The 20,915-nt window shown below is 30.5% G+C and overlaps 1 protein-coding gene across 2 annotated transcripts in view; it reads left to right on the forward strand.

Annotated features, from left to right (window-relative positions):
- Positions 1–20,915, forward strand: part of LOC107437522 (uncharacterized) — a 78,667-nt gene that overhangs the window by 39,771 nt on the left and 17,981 nt on the right. Inside the window, exon 2 of one of the 2 annotated variants that reach the window (XM_071187967.1) lies at positions 17,018–17,172. The gene's annotated coding sequence lies outside the window, so the exon portion shown is untranslated. Of the gene's footprint in view, positions 1–16,996; positions 17,173–20,915 lie in introns of those variants that run through there. The other variant, XM_016049557.3, reaches the window with a different exon arrangement.

The following is a 20,915-nucleotide window of genomic DNA, read 5'->3' on the forward strand; positions in this document are numbered from 1 at the left end:
AAGAAAATTTATAAAAATTAAAAAATAAAAAAATATTAACGAAAGTATCATCTTGTTTCAGCTAAATTAAAAATAATTTCTCGAGCAGCATGCTTCGAATGTGTTTGTTTTTTAGTATTTTCACTTACTTTATTTCTTTGAATATTGTTTACTTTGTACTCATTGCTTTATTATCACAATTTGAAGCTTTTAAATTTATCTCTACAATTTGGAAGGATTTTTTTAAATTACTTAGGAATGGGTGAAGAAAAAATATATGAACGAAGATCAAAACTGTATAATCGTTTTCTTTTTTTTTTGAATCTTCCAATCACGTTTCTATCTGTGACTTTTGTGAAAACAGATTTCAGCTTAACTGTAATGTTGATCGTGACTCGCGCTTTAAATCTTCAGTTTTACGTTCGTAATCAATCTCAGCAGCATAAAACTTGCCTGATAAAAGACGTTTCTGAAGAGTTTCTTTTGGAGTGAAGACAAAATCTTAAGATAGAAAAGATGTAGCTATATATCTTTCAAATATACTTTTATATCTTTTCTAGTCTACTTTAAAAGATTTTTTTTTGTTTCCAACAGTAGCAAAAATGGGAAAAGCTAAATTCTCCATAATGTTATAACCTTACCATTTTTTTTATTCTAATAAAAAAAAGAAACACATTTAGAGACTTTCTATATTTCTATTTTACAGCCGTCGTTGAGCAGCCGACCCAATTTTTGGGTTTACGATTACTAATGTTTAACTACGTAGTTTTGTAATTCTGAACCCAATCTAGAAGACAAGGGAACTCCTGGATTAAGTATTGGGAAAAACTTGTCATCCTGGAGAACTTTTTGATGGAGCTTAGCAGCATTTGCGTTACACGGAGAGGAAGACCACGAAAACCTCCCACGGTTAGTCTGACTGCAAGGGAACTCTAACCCATGACCCGTCTACCACAGAGGATATTTCACGTCAGGACTGTGGTCGGTGCACCCCGGATGCAGAATTCGTATTGACTGGGACTCGAACCCGGTTCGCCGCATTGGAAGGCGAACACTCTATCCCTTGAGCCATCGCGGCTCGGTGACTTTCTATTTTATTTTATTTTATAACCGTCGTTGAACAGCCGACCCAATTTCATGGGTTTACGACTACTTACGTTCAACTCCGTAGCCTTGTAATTTTGAACCAATCCAGAAGACAAGGAAACTCCTGGATCAGTACCCCCAGAGGTATTGATTTGTTGTGGGAACATGGAGGACTTTGAGACTCGACAGATTTAACGTGCATCAGTCACCATTTACTACACGGGGAGTCTTCGGCCGGCGAGGATCGAACCCACGACCTCTTGGATATGGGCCCAGCGCCCTACCGACCAGGCTATCCCGGCCCTGGTGACTTTCTATAGAAAAAATACGGCAACTTTGAACGAAAACCATTGAAATAATTCGAATTCAATCAAAAATTATCAAGTCAATAAAATTTTTTACACGCAATGGAAATGACATTATTTATATACAAAACAGTTGAAAAATATTCGACAAAAATTTTAAGGGGGTAAAAAAGACCAAAAGACCGGGATATTATAATGGTAAGGGTACGGAGCTGTCTTTGTAATGTACGAAAGTTGTATTCTTAGTGATAGTTAAAAGTCCACCCAGCTTTAGATTGATGAGTACTTGCTTGGCTAGGATGCAAAATCGGTTCATGCTCAATACTGACTATATTAACACTATTTTGAAATTGAGTACGAAACTAAGGAGCCCAGATCTCACAATCACTTGGCTATTGCTGGGTGTTGCGCAACTGCTTTTGTAAGAAACCAATTTGTGCATTTTTTTGTATAGAACTAGAGTCCGGAAATGATACGTTTAAATGCCATTAGGTGGCGTAGATTTTTCTATTATTTTTACTTGGGAATTGAAAATAAAGGAGAACTTTGCTCACTGGAATTTAGAATATGATGCATAGATTTGCAAAGCCATAACTTGCAGTTAGCCATTGTCAACAAAATTTTTTTTAGAGATTGTACGCACAAAAAACACTTTTTAACACTAGAAAGACTGAAATTTAGTATATACCTATATTGCCCAAAAGCAGTAAAAATGACTGGATTGTAAAAGAATAAATAATTTGTAAAGAAATTTTTTTAAATTAATTTTCAATATTTTTTATATTATTTATAGTTATATAACAAGTTATTAGTAAATATTAGCAATAAAAAATTGTATGTTGTACAAAATTCCAAGAAATTTGTTGTACAAAATTCTAAGAAATTGTGTCATTTTATACATCATTGTTTATCTAATTGAAATTAGAAGCAGTCAAAATGACTTCCTTATGCAATCTAGTGTTAAACACCAAATATTTGAAACTTTGCGCTTGACAACTGGTGTACAAACCGATGGTTCAGAATCGGACATAAATACACATTCATCGGATCGGAGTGCGTGCAGTTAATTCAGCGTTTGTGAAGTGACATTTGAAATTCGAACTGATAAGAGGCATCTATATGACACCGACTGCAATAACTGTCTACCGGCATGCCCAAATTTATGTTCTATGACAAAAATTTGCCAGATCTTTGCTTTTTTTTAATATTTTGCCAGATACTCTTATGTTTTTTAAAAACGTCATTCCGAACAAGTAATTAATCGTTGCAAATGCGTTTCAATATAAAACGCAATCTATTTTGGTTACTTTTAATCCATTTTTCATAAACATGTATCTTTTTCATAATCTATTTTTCACTTTTCTCGAGCTATATTTTCCTATCTCATTCGTATATTAAAAAAATGTTGCTGAACATCCACTGTCAACTTTAAACATAATGAAATAGATTTTTAGAAAAATTACAATACCATTTCTTCCTTAATAATTTTGTTAAGAGTTTAGTAATATGATGACACTAAATTTTAAATGAAGATTGAAAGCTTTGAAAAAAGATCCCAAATAGACATGTTTTAGTTACTTTAACGGAAGAACTTAATTAAAGTTAAGTTCTTAGATTTAGAAGATTAATTTTGCTTTTGAACATTTTGATCTTAATTCAATCTAAATCTTCAGTAAATCTTGAAGCGCAAGTTTAATTTCGAAAATCCCGTAAATATCTCTGTTTTCCTTTGAACAACAATGGAACGCTTGATGCAATTATTCCACTTGACCGTGTTTAAAGTCTATGTCTCTAGGAATAAAATTCTTAAATAAAAACAATCCCAAAGTCTAGATAGGCATTAAACCGGAGTTTGGAAGCTTTTTCACAATCTAATTAAGGTCATAAACTTTTTGTTCAGAGTTTCTTAATGAAATTTATATACTGAAAACAATAAAATGAATTTGGTTTAATTTTTTGATGGTCTTCTAACATATCATTCAATCTTCATTTGTACTACCTAAAATAAGAGTTTATTTTTGCATTATTAACTGAAATTAGAGATTTATGTCATGTAATGTTTTTACAAAGGAATAATATAAAAAAACCCAGCTATATGAAAGTCACTGGAAAAATTTAAGTTTTCTTAAAAGTCTTAAAGCAGGAATGTTAACGATAAATAATGGAAAATAATCCATATTTCCATAAAATAAATTAAATAATAAGTATGTAGGTATTTTACATAACCCATAAGAGATTAAATTGTTATGAAAATTTGGTTTTTATTACTGTTATACGCTGCTATTACCATACCACAAAAAATTACGACTATATTTTAAGGTAACGTAAGGTGTACGCAAGTTATTTTACAAATTTTAACCGCTAGCGCCACCTTTGCTGAGCGTTATACCGTTATCCAACCACAAACAGCGAAAATTAGAAATTTATTTAATAACTATGAGCTTGAATAAAAATATATTTTATGTGCATAATAAACAAACATATACACATAGAATAACTACGTGTATAACTTGCAATGATGAAATCAAATATACACAAAAACCACACTAACCGCACATTTATGAAAATTAACTTTTAATTTTTCTGCAGTGAAAATTCCGGAGCATAAATGGTTCAGTAAAACTTTAATTAACGTTACTTTTTAAAAATTGTTTTTTGCTATGTTGGTGTTGATAATAACTGCATATTTAATCATTAATAAATAACTTTCCGAACTAAGAAGAAAAAGGTAAAGGCATATATTTTAACAAGAAAGCAAAGCTTTAGCGAAAGATCCTTTATTCCTTAAGTAAAATCACCATCTGGAGAGTTTTGAAAAATAAATGAAATGCATATATGATTAAAGCTATTTATTATGATGCTCCTTTGAAATGTACTCAAATTTGCATATATTTACGCTTTTATTGAGTAAGTGAAAAACTATCTTAAAAACTTAGTATGAGGATCAAAATTTAATAACTGAATTTGAATAGGATATTGGAAGGTTGGTGAATTGCAAAAAACGATGCATTTTGGATGGTTGATTCAAATTAAATAAACGTTTCGCCTGATAGATTCTATAATCGTTTTAAATGAGATGTCATAAGCAAAGGGTGCCCTATATTTATTGTGCTTTTGAATTCAAATTCATATCGATTTTTCCAGAAGTGATCTTCTATTTTGTGTATTTGTATATTTGTAACAGTGGAAATCGATATTTGTTTGCCAAATAGAAAAGTGGAAATTTTGATATAAGTTGTTTGTCTTTTTTGAAACTGAAACTAGTTTCACTGGTTCTTTTTTAACAAAGTGAACTTTAGTTGAAAAAAATTACTTTTGAACTTTAAAGATTTTTACGTTTAAGCGTGAATAAGTGTAAAAATATACATTTTAGAGAATACTAAACTAACATTTCAGAAAACTTAAACATTAAATAATGATAAGAGAAGTAGAAATAAATAAATAAATAAGTATTTTTATTAACAGGAAAAATATGTAGTTAGTAGAACAGTTTCAAAAACTAAAAAAAAAATTAACAAAACAGATCGTTTCTCTCTCTCTCTCTCCGTTACAAACTGAGGTTTTGTTAAAAATCTCTTATAATTTTAAAAGAATTTGAATCTCAAATGTGCCATGTAAAACCATTTTAGAGAATAGAAATAAAGAACAGAAGTAAATGGACTTCAGCAAATATTAATAACTAAATAAAATAAATTAATAAACCGTTTTATTAACAGAAAGTTAAGTTGTAAATAGAAGGTTTTTCGAAAACAGAAAGAAATATGTTATTAACAAGAAATTTTAAGGATTAAAAGAAAATGAAATTCAACGTTTACATGAATTGTTTGTTTATGTTATAATTCTTGTCATTTCTTTCGTGTTTATGTAAGTAGTTTTGTTTAAAAAATTTGAACGTAATTTGTACATATCGTTTTGCTTCAACTTGCTATTTTCCAGAAATTTGATTCCAATTGTAACCTCTTAAAAATTTCTACGTCAAAAATATCAGTTAGCTTAAAAATGTTTTAATAAATTTTTTTAGTAAAATATTTCACTAGAGGCAATGAAAGTTTACATAACAAACTAGACACTTGAAAAATTTGAAAGCTAGGTTCCTCTTAAGACATCATCAACATCAGCAAATATAATAATTTTCGACCACTCATCTTATTCTTTTTAAAATTAAATGGTGTTTTCCATTTATATCTATTTTTCATAGGCATATTTTGCGCAGTGTTTTAAATCACAAGACTTCAAAGTATTTCACTGTTGTTGTTGTTATCGCCAACCATTAACGCAGAGGGGGAACGATTGCTCTTGTTTTTTCCAGTGGTGCCATCAATGGACAAGAATTTAGCTTTGCCACACCCATACGTCACACCCGTTTATAGGGCGAACCCATTTATACATCCATTCATTCATCCACAGATCGTAGTTTTGACCTGAACCAGAGAACAATCAATCTCCAATTCAGTACCCCTAGAGGTTTTGATTTGTTATGGTAGTATGGAGGACTTTGTGACCCGATAGATTTAACGTGCAACAGTAAGAATTTACTACAGGGGGAGTCTTCAGCCGGCTGGATTTAAACTTCCATCCTCCCAGTGCCCTGCCAACCTGGCCATCCCGGCCAAAGCATACCAGTAGATTTAAAACTTGAAATCATACATAGATGTGACTATTGCAGTAGGTGTGAATGAAAGCTATGCGCTCTCAAAAATTTTGTTAATCCATAATTGATGTATAATACAGCAGAAAGAGTTACTAAATATATTGAAATATTCACAAAATGCAATTGAGTTATGGGCATACTGGATTTAAAAGTGAAACTCTTCGGATTTTTTTAAATTTAAACTGATATGGAATTTCTTAGAAAATTTTATTAACTGCCTGGCTTTATTTCGAGACAGATGGCAGCCTAGAAATATAGTAATGTGCAACAATGAAAAAATATAACAATTATCCATCGCTTCTCAAATGTCAGCAGAAAATCTGTCTATAGAAGCATAATAGGAATAAAAATCAATGCAAAAATCAGTTTCTGTTTCACTTTTGCAGTGTTTGAATAAACAAAAAAACATAATTTTTGCGGGACTTTCTTTTTCGAAACTTCACTAACAAAATGTTTTTAACCCTTTCCTTCTCGCTTCCGTGAAAATGACGGGGTGGAGTGCTCAGCAGTAACGCGCCAATAAGAATAAAACGAATTCATTTCTTTTGCCCGGACAACATTTTATTTCTCATTTTACACACCTGATGGCAGTACCAGGATATTCTTAAGGTAATTGTAGATAGTTAGTTTATTTTAAACTAGTTGCAGCAGTAATCAAATACATAATACAAATACAAAAGCCAAAAAAATAGGCTATTTTATAACCGCTTTCTTGAAAATTAACCGATCGTTAAGGGGTTAAATGATTATTTCAGCAAAACAAACATTGAAACTCTTTTTAAATCACAATATAAAGCTTATGTCAAACTGCCGAGAAAATTAATGTAAAATTGCAATGAGCGAAATAAAAGAAGAAAAGATATTTTACTACGAAAAATTCCTTTCGTGCAAATTAAGACATAATTTCGCCAATCTAATTGTTATAACATCTTTAAAATGTCAATACAAATAGTGAGCATAATAAAATAGAAATATTTTTAATTTTTAGACAATTTTTTTTTAAAAATTTGGTGAATTTAATATCCCTTGTCTCCGTTAGTGAAATAAAATCAAAGTTTGCTTATTCTCAATAATAATTATCATAAGACAAACCATGAATTGTACAAACTTAAATGGATCAATGACTTGCATAATAGCTGACCGAGTGTCACATAAATTAGCTTAGGATTTCGAGAGTGACCCCCCTCACATGCCTTTCCCAAATGTTATGTCCCCATAGGGACATAAGTCTATGGCTCCCAATATCCAATTCTATGGCAATAATTCAGTAAGCTGTTTCTCGAAGCAAGTCCATAGACAGCGTTGATCTGTGACAATCAGAATAATAAGGATGGCAAATACCATCGTCTTAAAAGTGACAATCCTCAGAGTGACAATAATTAAGGAATGTTACTATTATCTCAGCAGTTTTATCCAATTGCAGGTGGGTTTAGGGAAATTTTCTCCCATTTTATGGTCTAGATATTTTCTAGAAAATACAAATAAATGAGTTATAGTGATAACAAGACTACTAGGTGGTAATGAAATAAATAAATAAATGCTTCTTTTAAAAGCATAATATTTTGTCCAATAGCCTTTATCCATTCATCAGTAAATTCAAAACAAAAATTACAGAATTCATTTACCTTCCCTCAAAAATTAATTAAAAATGAAGGAAATAAAAATTCCGGATCAATCTAAGCGAAATTTCCCCTTTCACAAATTGTTCGAATCTGAGTACAATTAGTTATATCATAATATTTTTAAATAGATCGTAATAGTTTTATGGGAAAAGGGTAGTTGAAAAGTCAAGATTGCATACCTATTCACACAACACAAAATTATCAATTTATATTTTAGAAATATTTTTAATATTAACGTTTCCATACCTTTAATATTTAGCATTACAATAATTAAGTAAAAAAAAATTTTAAAGTTTTTTTCAAATACTTTAAGTTTTCTACGTAATTTCTTTGAAACTTGCTAATACATGATGCTAACATAAGTGTAAAGGAAAAACTGTAAAATGATTTTTAAAAATTTCATAAGTTACCGAGTACGATTCGCAACAAAATTATGAACAAAAAATTTCAAATGTTTTCCACGCATGCGTGTCATGAAAGCGCTACTTTAAATGCTAATATCATGCGTAACTTTTTAACCAATTTTTTTTTCAAAATTAAAATTATTAATTTTTCGATTAATTAAAAATTAATTCAAAAACTTTGTTTGATTTTATTAAATACTTTTAAAGTTATAAAAAGGAAATGTAAGGCAAAAAAAAATTTTTTTTTAAATATTTTTTTTATAAAAATTATCCATTTCTTCATGAAATTTTCTGTCTTTATTACATAAAACTTTCAAATTAATGTTACAAGTTACAAGCTTATTGTTTTTCTGGCATAGGGTGTACAAAAACACTCTTTTTCTGTTCGTAATTTATTGCTGGTCCCTCAAATGTAAACTTTTTTGATAAGTTTGTGAAATTGTTTAACGTAAACACCTCTAAAGTTAAAAAATTAATGTCTTAGTATTTCTTGAGAAATTAGAAAAATATCAAATACTAAAGGTGTGTCTTCCATTATTGTAGATGTAGGGTAACCAATCAATACATCTATTCATTTCAAGTAACTTGTATGTAAATTTTTTACTATCTTCCTTATATACAGTATTTATTAATAATCTTAAAAGTAAGCGAATTTAAAGTTACCAGAGTTTTCAAATTCATACTTTCAACTTTTAAACAATCAATTTTCATTGAAAACTTCTTTACTTATAAAATAATAATAAACTAATAAAAAATTTTAAAAATGACATAAATATTGATCTGCATGCATCGATAGAAGACACTGAACAATATGAAAGCCAAGTCAAAATAATATAACACAGCATTTAAAGCTTTTGAGGATTAAAAATAAGCACCAAAATCGAAGCAATAATGTAAGAACTATAATTTACTGCAATATTTTTTGACTGCTATAATTTTAAATATTTTGTAATGCATCATCGTCAACACCCAAGTGTCAAAACATTCTTTGAATCCTAATAATACATGTTTTTTTACGTGAAACATTTAATCATATTTTGATTGGCAGTTTTCCCATAACGTATAAACATTGGCAAACTTAGCATTATCATTTTTTATTGAAAAAGAAGCAGGTTAAAACATTTAAAACATTTTTTTTCGTCATTAGATTAATTTTACCTTTTTTAAATTCCCTTTTAACTTTTTTTTCAAAAGAATATATACTTAAGAACTGAAAAAAAAATATAGTTTTTAAGCGATTTTCAACTTTTTGAATTAAATATGAATCAGCAATTATTTTAAGACATCATTAATTTTACAAATTAAGTTAGTTAATTGTGAAAAATTCGAAATCCAAATTTCGGAGCTTTAAAAAGCTTAAGTGGTATGCTTGTGTATGTGTAACAATAAGTAAATAAATACCTAGAATAGTAATTCTTTTTACAGGGACTTCTCTGGTCAAGCCCAAATTCCTTTCCACACGCTATGTAAAATGGAGGGAGAGAGTTTGAATCCCACTGTAATCCTTAATGAGTGACAATAAATAAATAATTCTTTTAGGACATCATTAATTTCAAAAATTAAGTTAGTTAATTGTGAAAAATTCGAAATCCAAATTTCGGAGCTTTAAGAAGCTTAAGTGGTATGCTTGTGTATGTGTAACAATAGGTAAATAAATACCTAGAATAGTAATTCTTTTTACAGGGGCTTCTCTGGTCAAGCCCAAAACCCTTTCCACACGCTATGTAAAATGGAGGGAGAGAGTTTGAATCCCACTGTAATCCTTAATAAGTGACAATAAATAAATAATTCTTTTAAGACATCATTAATTTAAAAAATTAAGTTAGTTAATTGTGAAAAATTCGAAATCCAAATTTCGGAGCAGTAAGAAGCTTAAGTGGTATGCTTGTGTATGTGTAACAATAAGTAAATAAATACCTAGAATAGTAATTCTTTTTATAGGGGCATCTCTAGACAATCCCAAACCCTTTTCCACACGCTGTGTAAAATGGAGGGAGAGAGCTTGAATCCCACTGTAATCCTAAATGAGTGACAATAAATATATAAATTTGGTTTAAATACGTATACAAGCTTGTCCGCTTAATACATAGAAAGGCTTCTTGTCAAATTAAAGAAGAGATAGTACGAAAATGAGAAAGAATTATATTACATAAACTATATAATACCATACTATATAAACTAAATTATGATACATTTTATACAGCAAAACTATATAAAACCCTCTACATCTACACTTCTAAGACTTAGGTAGAAGGGACAACAATCAAACAATCTTACAGTAATGTAGGATTGTTTGACTTTCAATAAATACTAGGGGGCTTAGTGCATTATTGCCGTTCTGTTAACCACTCTGAAGTGTGAATACAGTAGGATTGATTCCAGATGAAACCCTGGACTTATATTCTTGTTGTCTTTCTCAAACTTGTGCTATCTGTTTTTCAAATTCTGAAAAGAATTTTTAAACTATTCTATGAATTTATAAAACACATGTGAGTGAATAAATGAATCCGACTATCCCCCCCCCCCCCCATAANCCGCCCATAAAATATATCTGCAACAGACACCACAGCTTGATCTATCCGAGTACAGTAGTTTCAAGATAATTGAAAGCATTATTTAGGCACATTCTCTTTCTAATAGATGAATGTATGATGAAAATAAAATAATAAATCAGCCATATAAATAAGCCGCTGTTTTTTTTTTAAAGTGTAAACAGGCTGATACTATTTTCTTCGGTAAAAGATTTAGGCAAATATTTTGGTAACTTTATCACATTACTTTAAAGCACGGCATAAAAACCATTTATTCGGTTAAATTCACTTTTCAGTTTTGTATTTTTGCTAAATGTATAGTAGTTAGAAATAAAAATTTGAAAACTACAATATCCGGTAAACTGTTAACAAAACGAACGTAAAAATTGCCAAATGAATGATTTAAATCAACCTTTTTCGACCTATCGCCTGTCTTTAGATGTTGATTGTCTCCTATTGCCCCCCCCCAAAAAAAAACGTCGACTGCCATCTATCCCCCTTCTCTCTCTCTCTCTCTCTCTTTTTTTTTTTGCTTAAAAAAGCATGAGTTGTCACTAATAAGAATCGACAATCTGAATTTTGCAGTTTTTTTTCTTTATTTTTTCAAAAAGAACAGATATTTGAAATAAAATAATTAAAACAAGAGTCCATTTTAATTTTTTTAATTAGAATCTGTGAAAATTGAAAACGTTGATAATTAAAATTTGAAAACTCTATTGTTCATCTTTACGTTGACTGCCTTACCGAAGTATGGCGTGAAAATTCAGAGAGTTCATAAACTTCTTTTATTTACTTTCTAATCTATTTTTTTTTAATACGTGATTCTTTGTCAGAACAATAAGCGATTAGTTTTGTGTACTGTTTCATTTTTGATATTTGCAAGCGAGACGTAGATAAAATGAAAAATTTTCTGAAAACACAAAACCTTAACTAAAAAACTTTCTGCAATTAATTAACTTTAGTGACATGTTTCAACCATTTTGTCGCCATCTCTAAGTGGCGAAATTCGTTTGAGAACTGCTGATTTTTTTAAAATGATTTAGTTTTTATGAAACTGTACATTAATTCCTACCATAGGGATAAGTTGAATAAAAGAAAAAGCTAAAAATAGAAATCCAAAAATGCAACATGCAAGAACACTTCTTAAATAATTAGAAAAATGCCTGAAAATTAAGCAAGAAAAAAGCATGTGTTGGTAGCATTTATCCACAGAATGTAATCAACGTTTTTTTTAAAGTATCAGTGCGAGATTTTACTTATTTATTTAACATTTGCGATTATGAATATCAATGTGTGATTTTTAAATAACGCTAATATGAATCTCGATATATAATTTTAAAATCGAATGAATACGAATCTCAATGTTTGATTTTAAAATCGCGTTAATACAAATTTCAATATTTGACTTTAAATCACGTGAATACGAATTCCTTTGTACAATTTTCATGTCAGTTGAACACGAATCATAATATTGGCTTATACGCGATATACGATTTAATATCGTGAAAATACGAAACATGATGTGTGATTTTAAATCACGTGACTGTAATTTTAAATCGTATTTGCATAGGTAGGATAAAGAATGAAAAAAAAATAATTTTTCTTTCTCGGAAATTTGAAAACAATTCTTCCAAAAACAGATTTTTTTTTAAAAATTAAATTGAAAAAAAAAGCTGAAGATACTAAACCGGCATGCCTGAAAGTCATATGCAGAAAGGTGTGAAACAGTAATTCTCATATCAATCTCTGTCAAAAAGCGTTAGGATAAGATAATTTTGATAATTTTGTTTTCTTTTTTTTTGTAAAACTAAAGAAATTACTGCGATTGAGACGAATTTTCCTCGAACAATGTTCATACATTCTGCATAACTGTCGCTAGCTTTTTATTGTTATTTTTTTCTATTTTCTTTTGAATATTCATCGCCCCCCTGATCGCACCATTCAGGGGAGAAATGGCCCCCAGATTACTACTTATTTACCAGGAGCAACTTATTTAAATACTGTAATTTATATTGTAAGTAAATTTTTTTTTGTCGGAAATAACTTTACAAGCATGGTATTTTTGCCGGATTTTTTTTCTATGGGCATAGATTTTTACTCCGTTTTTAACAAGGATTTTAAAACAAATTTCCGGCATAGCCTGGTCGGTAGGGAGCTGGGCCCATGTCCGAGAGTTCGTGGGTTCGTACCCCGTTGGCCGAAGAATGACTGAAATGTAGTAAAATGACTGATGCACTTTAAATCTGTCGAGTTGCAAAAGTCCTCCATGTTCCCATAACAAATCAAAACCTCTGGGGGTACTGAATTGGAGATTGATCGTTCGCTGATTCAGGTCAAAATTACGATCTGTGGATGAATGAATGGATGTATCAATTGGTCCGCTCTATAAACAGGTGCGACGTATGGTGTGGCAGAAGCCGAATTCTCGGTCATAGATGGCGCCACTAGAAAACAAGAACAATCGCAACCCCTCTGCCTAAACAGGCATACGCCAACAGCAACAACAAATTATGTTTTTGATGTTGATTTCGGAAAACCCTTCATAGATTAATAAACGAAAATGCCTATAATTACAAACAAAAAACAAAGCTTTGAATAAATGTTTAATCGTTTTCTAAAAAAAAAATTCAATTCTTACTTTTTCTTTTCCAGATTTAAAAATATAACAAAAGATCATATTAAAGTTTTCAATGACGCTTAGATCAAGTCGTCATTGTCAATTAATTTAAACTTAAGAGAAATAAAGTAAATATAGTTAAACTTCTAATTAAAAACTCTCTAGACAATATTTTATCCAGCTTAAAAATAATTGTCATCATTTATCTTGTCAAAAAAAGTGCAATGTAATTTAATTGAGTATTTTGTTACTTAAACTAGTTATTTCAATAGAATTATTCGTCTATTGTTCAACTAAAACTGCTGTTAATCTGTAGCTTTCGTATAGTGTCATCAGCCATTCTTGGAATTTGATAAATTACTGGATATTTAATCTTGAAGAAGACGAGAAAATTAAATCAAATTTTTGTTCTTACTTCCGTTACTTAAGCTTTGTCATATAATGCTTAGTATATTAATTTCTGAATTTAAGTTTAAAAAAACCTTTCACGTGAATGAATTTTTATTATTTTCGCACTCGAGTTTAATTTCATTGGTTTTGTAAACGCTATTATTGTACATTAATAGCCTCTAGAAGATTATTTGTATAGTAATTTATCAATTACTTCGAAACAAAAAAAATGATAAGCAATCGTGAATTAGATTATTATCATAAATAATGTTTTCGAAAATTGTAAATAGTTAAATATTATGGGTTTCTATGGCCGGGATAGCCTGGTCAGTAGGGCGCTGCGCCCATGTCCGAGAGTTCATGGGTTCGAACCCCGCCGACCGAATACTCCCGGTGTAGTAAATGTGTCGTAAAGTGACTGATGCACGTTAAATCTGTCGAGTCGCAATAGTCCTCCATGTTCCCGTAACAAATCAATACCTCTAGGGGTACTGGATTGGAGATCGATAATTATCTAATTCAGGTCAAAAACTACGATCTGTGAATGAATGAATGGACGCATGAATGAGTCCACCCTATAAACGGACTATGATGTGCGTTTGTGACTTATGTCGGATTCTTGGACATAGATGGCGCCACTGAAAAACAAGAAACTGCAGGCTTGCTGNGACTCCCCGTGTAGTAAAGTGACGGATGCACGTTAAATCTGTCGAGTCGCAATAGTCATCCATGTTCCCGTAACAAATCAATACCTCTAGGGGTACTGGATTGGAGATCGATCATTATCTAATTCAGGTCAAAAATTACGATCTGTGGATGAATGAATGGATGTATGAATGGATCCGCCCAATAAACGGGTGCAACGTATGGTGTGGCAGAAGTCGAATTCTTGGCATAGATGGCGCCACTGGAAAACAAGAACAGTCACACCCCCTCTGCATAAACAGGCATACGTCAGCAACATTAGGGCTTCTATAATTGTAATTAAATATACATTGATGAAAAGACAAATTAATTACATTAAGCAACTTCGGTTTCACTTTTATTTGGCTGCTGTGTTATTCTCGAGTAACAATTAAGACTATTAGTGAGATGTTATTACAAAACTTGGAGGCGAAAATTAAGTGACATTTTTAAAAACAGGGAAAAAAAGAGACAGTTTTGAAAAAAGAAACGTTTTTTACTTTATTTAATTATAAAGTATTGATTTATTTTGCTTAGTTATTAAACATCAGAGATCTTAATATTTGAATGCACTAAGGGACGGTTTTGAGTATCTTCGGCGTGGAAGAATGTTCCAAGTGCAATTTGTCGTTTTGTCTTCATTTTTGATCATGATTCTAAAGATGCACTTTAAAGGTGTTCTTTCTGGAGCATCTTGTATAGATTTTGCAAATTGAAAGCTTGCTGTCAAGAAACAAAAGCAAGGCATAATCTTTATTTCTTCACTCATAAAGAGCAACGGATATTTAAATCAATTTACACGAATTCACTTAGAACATACATTCACTCATCTGTTGCATTTTGAATCTGTAATATTTAATAATCTAATATCTATAATATTTAATAATTTATTTCTAATTGCACATTTTACTGTTCCAAGAGTTACTCCAATTTCGAATCTGTATCTATATCAAATTTAACATAAAAAAAAGCCGCTTTATTTATTGTTTTTTTTTTGCTGATAAAATGTTGAAAATAAATTATAAGCGTTTCAAATAGTTATTTAGAATGTTTTATGATTTCAATGTCCAACAATCAGGATTTTATGATTATTTTATGCCCCATAAAAATTTGTGTTGGATTAGAAAACAACTTCCTTTGAGAAAAATATTAGGCTTCTCAAGGTGCTTACAGTGCATAAAATGTGCAAAAATGTAATATCATCCATATCATCCCATGTAATATCAAATGTATCCATTATTCTATAGTGTTTAATATGCACCTATAGCATTCATTTCAGTGAATTCTGTTAAGTACACTAAAACAATACTTTTTGAGCCACATTATCGATCATCTTAACTATTTTTACATTGAGATATTATTGTTCAAATTTAACGAAAACATTGTTAACTTTGACAAGCTTGCAACAAATTTTTATTGTATCATTGCTACTGATTTTCTTGTTTAACGTTGAATTAATTCTTTTGAGTGTGTAAGGGATATATACAAAATGAAACTTTATTACAACATGATTTTTGAAAGATATACACCGAAGAGCCATTACATTATGACCACCCTCCACCTATAACAGTGGGCTCACCCAGGTTTTCATGGTTTCTCGCCCAGGAACAATGTTTTCATGGGGCACATTAGGACCCATAATCCTCATAGAAAAATCCCTGACGTCTGTAAGCTACTTGAACATAGTTGCAGACCAGGTTCACCCATTCATGACAAAAGTTTTTCCTGCGGGGTATGGTGTCTACCAACAGGATAATGCATCATGTCATAAGGGTCGAATCGTCATGGATTGGTTCGAGGAACATTCCCGTGGCTTTCAAGTCATGTCTTGGTCCCCAAATTCACCTGACCTTAATCCAATAGAGCATTTGTGGTCCTACTCGGAAAACCAACTTCGTGCTGCCACGCTACCCCCTCGCAATGTGAGGGAATTGCAGGACCAGTTGGTGAGCGCTTGGTACCAGATACCTCAGACTACCTATCAGCACCTTGTAGAATCAATACCACGGCGGGTGCTAACAGTTTTGAGGGCTAAAGGTGGTCCTACATGTCATTAGCAGGGTGGTCGTAATGTAATGGCTCTTCGGTGTACATGTTTGAATGTCGGATTAAAGTTCTCTTTAAATATAATTGTCGACTATATTAAAAGCTCTTATAAAGCAAAAAATACCCCTGCCACGATTTCAAAGGCATTTCTACTTTTGTAAATGGTAATAAAAAGAAAACTTTTAAATAGTGTCCTTTTCCCACTATAACTATCCATTTTTCTTTAACAGCTTATAATGTTAAAAAAACATCGTTGAAACACTGCAGTTTTAAGTTGGTATTGAAAGTGAAATATAGTCTTATTAAAACGAAAAATAATTTTTTAATCGATTATATTTTCTCGCACTCAAATTACATTATCAACTATGCTTATAACTTTGTTCTGTTATAAAGAAAGATACATGATCGTTCAAAAATATATATATTTGAATGATTAATAACATAAATCGGATAAAAAGTCTAAAGAGAAAATCTTCTGCCAAGATTCTCAAGACATTTCTCCTTTTTGTAAATGGTTGTAAAAAATACATTTCTTGAAAAGCATGTTTTTCCATCAACTATCACGAACTATTTTTGTGGCATGATGAACAAGTAGGTAGATTGAATGCATTTGAATTTTAAGGTCGTATAAAGCCTTTTGATCGTCGCTTCATCTCTTTTATTCCGATTTCTTAAAATCTTATTCATTTTATTTCTCTATAGGATTCATCGATTCTTCGTTTTTGAATTTCTTCAGGAAGAGTAGTGTTTCCTCAAAGATTTTTCTGCAACACCAAGAGATCCTCTCCTGGGAATGCAAATAACAGGGGTAAAAGAAGATTCGAAATTCAGGCTGGCGCTTTAGTTTTCCTTCGAAAGTAAGTGAAATCGTGTGGAGTTTTTTTCCTAATTTTTCTTTTCTTCTTTTTAAAATTTGCATCATTGCTTTCACTTTCTTACTATGAAAAAAGTATTGCCACTTTTTTCATTGTGCTTTGAAATTGGACAAAGATTAACAAGGCGTGCAAGTAATGCTTTTAACAATCTTAGTTCGATAGCGTTTATCAGAGCATAAAAATCAGATGAGTGAATACTCAAAAATTACTTTTTTTAATAACATATAAATTTTGAATAAATTGTCAGATCCATAGCATTTTTTAAACCGCATATCCTTTACTATCTGCAACATCTTAACCTACAATTAATTAAAAAATAAAGTAGGTTATGTGAAAGAAAAATATTTTTACTATAAATATGTATCAAATGTAATTTTACTGTATTATGAATCAAAATAATAAATGTGCATATTATTGAATTTCAAATTATTCTATAAAGGAAACTCTAAATATCTATCAAATGTAATTTTACTGTATTATGTATCAAAATAATAAATGTGCAGATTATTGAATTTCAAATCATACTATAAAGGAAACTCTAAATATGTATCAAATTTAATTTTACTGTATTATGAATCAAAATAATAAATGTGCAGATTATTGAATTTGAAATTATACTATAAAAGAAACTCTACTGAAGAAATTAGATAGATGAAACAATTTTGTAGCAAAATCGTTTTTTAAACCTTCATGCAAATCCATAAGTTAAATGTTATCTAAAAAGGCCAAAGAAAAATTGCAATCCTAAATTGCATTGAACCTGCTGACTGGATTTATACTTACTCAGCTGTTAGTTTAATGATTTGAAGTACATACCTGAAACATCCAGGTAAATAAGAGCAGATAATAATTTAGGTTAAACTCAAAATGTGCTTTCTTTAAATGCATTGACTTTCTCTATTTTCTATGATGTTTTTAGCCCCATTCTCATTATATTTGTTTCTAAAAATAAAGAAGCAATTCAAACTCCATTGAAAAGTTTTCATTTCATGTGATTTTGAGTTCGTTTGGAAATTTTTTATTTCGACGTATAAATATTTTCTTATTTTTCAAAGTAGTGAACATAAATTATTCCTATCATGAGTTTTAAAAAGAAATCTTATTAATATTAATGAGTTTGGCTACCACGCGTAACTTTGTTCAATAAATAATTCAGAGACATGGAAAAAATGGGCCATAAGCACTTTTAAGCTTTGTTACTCCTTTGACGCAGATAGGACACCGGTATCCCTTTTATATATTTTTTTCTGACACTCCAATTGCAAGCAAAAAAATATTTTGGAGATTTTTAACTATAAAAAACAGTCAAATAGTTATTAAAAAAATCTGCTAGATTATTGGAATTATACTTGTGGTAAAATATAGAATTTAAAGAAAATTGTTTGAAAATTTTTCTTTACTGCAAATAAGTGCATATTTGAAGAATTATTCTTTGGAAGTGAGCCGTGCTTGGAAGATTTAGCCTTCTACGCAGAAAGACACCAGTGTTTCATGTTCCATGACTTTTTTATTTTTTATTTTATAACCGTCGTTGAACAGCCAGCCCAATTTTGGATTTACGACTACTAATGTTCAACTTCCGTAGCCTTGTAATTTGAACCCAGTCCAGAAGACAAGGAAACTCCTGGGAACATGGTTGACTTTGTGACCCGACAGATTTAACACACATCAGTCACCATTTACTACACCGTGACAGGCCCAGTGCCCTGCCAACCAGGCTATCCCGTCGCTTCTTCTGTCCATAAATTATTAAAAAGCAAAATATAATATTTTTGACTTATTTTGGTTCAAATTAATTCAATGTTTAATGAAATTCAATGTAGAATGAAAAACATTTAATGAAAAATCTGCTCCAATGGGTTAAAGACTTTCTTTAAAGCTATAGGACAATTTTGGTGATCTTGAAATCAGGATATTCTGCACAATCTTTTATCTTCAAGAAATATTTCTACTTCAGTGTGAAAGCTTCGTATTTCTTATTCTTTTTAGTTATATTAAATGCTTCTTTTACTTAATCGTGAAAATCGCACTNGAAAGAGACGGTTTAGTGGTGATTTATTTCATAATCGTCTTTGAACAGTCGATCCAATTTTGGGTTTACGACTATTAAGGTTCAACTCCTCAGCCTCGTAATTTTGAACCCAACCCAGAAGACAAGGGAACTCCTGGACCAAGTATTGGGAGAAATTTGCCTTCGTGGAGGAATTTTTGATATAACAAACCTACATTCAGGTTATATGGAGAGGAAAAATATGAAAACCTCCCAAGGTAAGCCTGATGCAAGGGGACTCTATCTCAAGATACATCTATCACTGAGGATATTTTAAGTCAGCAATGTTGGTGAGAGCATTGTGCGGAATTCATATAGACCAGTTGTCACTGGGATTCGAACCTGGTTCACCTCTTTGGGAGACGAGCGCTCTATCCCCTAAACAGTGGAGATTTTTCGTACTTTACTTTTCTTATTTATTGTACTATACTTTCCTATACATCATTTTAAAATGTAAAGGGATCTTTTCTTTGTATTTAGAGTCGGAGTTTGTTGGCTGATTTCAATCTTCATTTAAATCACTTTATAAATGATACAATAAAAAGAAAACAATTTTGGCAGAGATACTACTTCAGAAATATTTAATAAGACAAAAGGGTTTCCGAAAGCTTTCTTTTTTATCATCAAAAATTAACGGTACATTCTAGAGTTTTTACAGCACACAAATTAAGATGGAAAGCCGACTTTCTTTTAGAAGAAGATTGTTAAAATATTAATGCATACATTTTCCAAAATGTCTACTTTGTATCATACAATATAAAGTACAATGCTTTTTTACAGTAAATATATGGGTGTTTTATTCTTATACGAGAAGAAGGAATGCTTGTCACAATATAGTTAGTGCAAACGTATAACAATTATATAAAGAGATATGCAAAATACAGTGCAAAATATTTGGTATGAAATAGCTACAACCATATTTGATGTTAAGGCAAACAAACAATTTTTACAGTGCATGTAGTTATATTTTTTATTAACTTTTTCACTGTTATACCTTAAAATTATTTATTTATTTGTATTTGTGAGTTTGTTCGATGACAACACATATTTTCATGAGCATTTCCATCAGTTTAATATCTTCATTGCAAAAACATTTCGCTTAGAAACATTTTTAATTATAAATTGGCACTAATTCGTTCTAAAAATTGCTATTTTGTCAAATTTATGAATTTTTTTTGCACTGAAAAAATTTCGTATGTCTGAATGTCAAAAATGATGGCAATTATTTTACATCAAAGTGGTGCTTCACTATGTGTTCCACACAAAACTAAAGGATAGTTCCTGGTGTAGCGAAACACTTAGAATTACTTAGAGTAAAGTAGTAATAACTTAATTATAAGCTTGGAGTAATTAATTATTAAAACGGTACCTTAAAATGCATTTGTAACTAAAGTATGAAACTAATACAAGTTCATTCTTAAATATAAATTTTTCACTTTTGCATTTTTAAGTACCGATTTGTAGGTACCATGCTAAAAATTACACGAAATTGACAAAGTAACAATTATTCGAATGAATTAATGAGCAAATATTTCTAAAAATGAGCTTCTTTAAAACGAAATTTTCCTTGAATGAAGCTACTAAATTGATTCTAATGAGCTTAAAATTACTGGCTGTTAAGAAGCAAACACACAAAAAATGAATAAATAAGTAAATAAAAACTATAATAGTAACG

This window comes from Parasteatoda tepidariorum, chromosome X1 (genome assembly GCF_043381705.1).
Source record: "Parasteatoda tepidariorum isolate YZ-2023 chromosome X1, CAS_Ptep_4.0, whole genome shotgun sequence".
NCBI classification, from domain to species: domain Eukaryota; kingdom Metazoa; phylum Arthropoda; class Arachnida; order Araneae; family Theridiidae; genus Parasteatoda; species Parasteatoda tepidariorum.